A 5036-nucleotide genomic window follows, 5' to 3' on the forward strand; every position below is an offset into this window, starting at 1 on the left:
GGGTTTCAAACCATAGTTTTGGGAAAATCATGAAATAATGAATATGTGTTAAGAACTTAATAGACTAAGTGTAAGGAAGCTTATTTTAAGTGGTTTGACAAGGTTACTAAAGAAAGATTGTCAAGATGAAGGTTTAGCCAAAATAAGAGTTTTTGGATAGATATTCTATTAAGCTCTTAATGGTTTAAGACATATTCAAATGGTCTTAATATGGAATTTGTCTAGGTTGTCGCCAAGCAAGAGTTGGAGTCCTCTAAAGGAAGGTTTGAAGAAGTTTGGAAGTAGGTTGTTATTCTCTCCAAAAGAGGTGAGTTATAACTTTCATAAGAAAATGATTATGTGAGATATATTTGATGTTAAAGTATGCATGTTTGAATATGCGATAGTAGATTATATCCTTGTTACATAGTATTATGTTTGGATGAAATGTTGTTATACTTATGATTTGTTCCAATGAGATTACATGTATGAAATGTTACTTTATATTAATATGTGCACATATATGTTATTGAGTAAGAGATAAGAATGAGAAAGAGAAGCTAATTAAGCTAAAGGATCCTTGAGGGATAAGTTGGATTCATAAGGGGTCCAAAGAAAGATTTTTGTATAGATTTATCCATGGAAACTGTTGAGATGCTATAGCCCAGTTAATTGTTTCCCGATATGAGGAAAGATGTATGATCACTCTATGTGATCAATGTAGTCACTTATGTGACTAGTTAGGTATGTGAAGTATATGGGATAAGAAATTTGCTTATGTATGTGACGTTATTTTATAACTCACCAAACTTGTTGTCTAATATATGTTATTTCCATGTCTTTCAGGTTTAAGTAGCAAGCCTTGGTGAGAGTGGACTTAGAAGCATCAAGAACATGGACTGGATTTTTTTTTCATACTTTTGTTATTATTTCTTTAATTATGGTTAGGATATGATTTGTACGCCTATACATGTTTTCTGGAAATACTTTTGAAGATTTTTTAAACTCTGGTTTTGTAAACAATGTTAAATACTCTTATATTTTCCAAAAAATTTTCTATTAAATATTTTATGAAAATACTGGCTGTTACAATTGGTATGAGAACCATAGTTTGACTGAATCAGGTTGTATTTTCACTACTTAGGCTTAAACTATGAGAGATAAAGAAGGAACCAGATTGTTTAGGATCATTACCTTGACTATTAATGTGATTTTATTTTCTATAGTTGCATGAATTAGTAAATTCATGCTTATGGTTAATAATTTTAGTCATGGTTCGTACTAGAAGCAATGTTGATCCGCATGTTGTAACAACCCGTCATTTCAGGTCCTTGAAATTCGAGTCTTGTAACCTCTTTGAAAAGGTAATTAGAATATCATCGAAAAATGAAGTATTCAAAGGCTCTGTTTGGAGTATGCTATGTAATAGATATCGTCTTAAGGTTTCCAAGCATATAAAGAACACTAAAATCCGAGTTATAACGAAGAAGTTATGACCATTCTAAGTTTTTCCGACAAAAACCGGCAATACGAAGTTACGTAAAAAAAACTCGAATCGGAGATCGAGCGACTTTTGGCCAGAATGACCTAAACGAGAATCGAAGGTCTCGTCAATGGTATTTCAGCGGTAAAAAGTCTGGCAAAAACCGACGTCAGATAAAGAAGTTATGAATTTTTGAAGAAATTCCTTAATCATTAATAAATAAATAATAAAAATAATTTCATAATTTACCAACGGAATCTAAACGAAAGTTGTAGATCTTAGTCTCACCTACGCGTGGATATAAAGAACGTCGAAAACGGAGTTCGTATGAAGGAGATATGAATTTTAGAAGTTTATTTAAAATAAAAATAAAAATAAATAAAAACTCTTGATAATATCCGAAGAGGAGTCAGCGGATAGGACCGGAGTACACCCTGCGTACCCTCGTACGCCCCGCGTACTCAAATCAAGGGCTCCGAACCGTCCACGTCGCTCCGATGTTTCTTCCGAGGATGCGGTAAGCAGTGACGTCTCGTACGCCCTGCGTACGAGCGTACGCCCCGCGTACGCGAGGCTTCCAGGCCCTATAAAAGGGGTGCGAGGGTGCCGGCCAAAATTGCTAATTTCTTTCCTTTCTCGCGCCGAAGCTCTGCGTTTCAACCCTCGGAGTCATCCCAAAGGCCCGGTTTTCATATCCAAGGTGGGGAGAAAGTTTTACACTCCCGAGATTCCCGAGAATCCCGAGAAAAATCCGTTTCCCGAGACGAAACTCTGCCCGGTTTTCTGCTCGCTTTCTTCAAACCTTCAAGTGAGTTCATACCCCTGCAAACACCCTTTAAATACGTTTTTAAATGCTTTTTATACTCTTTTAGGGGGGGAATACAAGTAAACACACGACTAAAATCGTGTGAAACATCGATCTTTTGATATACTTTTCATACTGTTGTTTTAACTATCTTATGAAGTTATTATGATGCAAAACACCTCACAACACAACTTTACCTTCTTGGGATACAATATGTTTATAAATAGAAATATGTTTTATTTATACGTTTACATACAAATACATCATATCAAGGGTAACATTCTTTACTAAATCATTTTATGCATTCAAAGAACTTATGATTTATGCTTTGTCAAACATTATGAAAAAGGATAAACTTTGCATACAAACTACTACTTTAATACAGACTTAGTTGAGAATCCGTGAGACGTGTACATCTTCAAACACTGCCTTTTTGAGAAAAGGTATCGCTACAAGTCCTGTCTATAACCAGAGTCTCCCGTTCGGAGAACGGGTCAAATGTGTATAGATCTATACGGGAAGGCATGATCCCGCGCCCTGACTGTTAGCTACAGTCCGTCTTTTGGGGTGACAGTTGTCATAACGCTACGACGCCTGAAGAACGTCGCAACAGGCATATTATGTTTAGTATGCTTATAAAACTCACCGGATATACAACTATTATGGTATTATGCTTTTATGAACGAGTAGCTATTAAAACTATTCTTCATCTAACAAGTGCGATCTTTGTATAGCTTTACTATGTAAAACTATGACACAACTTACAAGCACGTCGGTTGCTTGCGATTTTTGGTCTTGGAGACTGCCAGTTATGTCAGGAAAATAAGGGTTTTTCCTGTATACAAACCAAACAACTAATAGGAAAATAAGGGATTTTCTTGGTGCAACCATTTACAACTTATAACACGAACATTCATATGCATTTCATACTTTTATAAGAAAATAAGGGTTTTTCTTGGGAAACACAACAATTCATATCTCAACCTTTAGGGAAAATATGGGATTTTTCTGGATCTAATACATTCATTTTCAACACAACAAATCGTAACTCTTTACATTTGAAACACTGCGTTTTCTGGAAAACATACACGAACTTTCGAATGGCGTACATTTTCTCAAAACACTACTCATGAACTCACCAACTTAAATGTTGACACTTTTTCTTTGAAATAACTTGTATTCTCAGGGAACCGCTAAGCATATTTGGAAATCAACTTTTGGAGATTAACGTGCTGACGTTAATTACTTCTTTTGAAAGATGTTTATGTATTTAACTTTTGAACATGTAACGGATACAATTATGTAAACATTTTGGAAACTTTAATATATATGGTGGTGTGTACTTTCCTTTCTATGAACTGTTATGATACTGAATATGACGTCCTCCGCCCCCGAACGTTTCCGCCGTTCTGGTTTGGGGGTGTGACATATGTAGAGGGAGAAGGGACTTCAATACCGAGAAAGGATCCCTAACCAATTACTAATGAAACTATAAAGAGGCTTCAGTATGATATAAAAGAATATAATCGTCAAGAAATGAACCAACTATTTAATGATAGGTTCGAAGCGCTTGTTCAACCACATCCAGAGATCTGTGACGTTGCACTGTATGTTACGGGTGCACCATCTGTTTTTGGTGCACAATCTGTTGTGGGTATATCCCAAACTCAAGAGTCCTCTCATGCTAATCTCCCACAATGGGATTCAAAGAAATGATGTTCTTTTAAGTTGTTTATGGAGTGAAAACCGAGTGAGTATGAAGAGAGTCGTGATCTTAAGGTGACTATGAAGTGGATCATCGAAACTAAATAAGTTCTTAGAGCCAGTGGTTATTGTGATGACCAGAAAATAATCTATGCTTCACAAGTGCTTAAGTGTCAAGACATTATTTGGTAGGAAAGAGTATGAAAGGCTTTAGGAGATGATGCAGAAGCTAATATGCCTTGGCAAGAGTTTATCAAAAGCATCAAGGAAAAGTATTATGTTCCTCGTGATATTGAGAAGTTGGTGGATGAGTTCTTTGACATGAAGAAAGGAGATTGATGTGATTTTATATGCTATAGTTACATGAATAAGTATATCCATGCTTGGGTTTTATGATGTCAGTCATGGTTCATACTAGAAGCAGTGTTGATCCTCAAGTAGAGGGAAAAAGGACTTCTAAGCCGAGAAGGGATCCCCAACCAGTTACTATGGAAGCTATAAAGAGGCTTCCATAGGAGATAAAGTAAGAGAATCATCAAGAAATGAATTTATTGCTTAATGAGAGGTTGGGAGCACCTATTCTACCACCTTTAGAGATCCCTGAGGTTGTATTGTTTGTTGTGGGTGAGCCATCTTTTATTGGTGTGCATTCTGTTGTGGGTGTATCCCAAACTCAAAATTCCTCTCATGCTACTCACCCACAAGGGGATTCAAAGAAGGGATGTTATTTTAAGTTGATTATAGGGTGCAAACCAAGTGAGTGTGAAGGGAGTCGTGATCTAAAGGTGACTATGAATTGGATCACCAAAACTAATTGAGTTCTTAGAGCCAATTCCAAAAAGTGATATATGACTCTCAATTGTTTAAGGGTCAATCCGTTATTTGGTGGAAAAGAGTATGTCGGACTTTGGGAGATGATGCGGAAGCTAATATGTCTTCGGAAGAGATTGTCAAATGTATCAAGGCAAAGTATTATGCTCATCATGATATTGAGAAGTTGGTGGATGATTTATTTGACTTGAAGAAGGGAGAGTTGACAGTAGAGCAATACACAAGGGAGTTATC

This window comes from Lactuca sativa, chromosome 5 (assembly GCF_002870075.4).
Source record: "Lactuca sativa cultivar Salinas chromosome 5, Lsat_Salinas_v11, whole genome shotgun sequence".
Taxonomy (NCBI): Eukaryota; Viridiplantae; Streptophyta; class Magnoliopsida; order Asterales; family Asteraceae; genus Lactuca; species Lactuca sativa.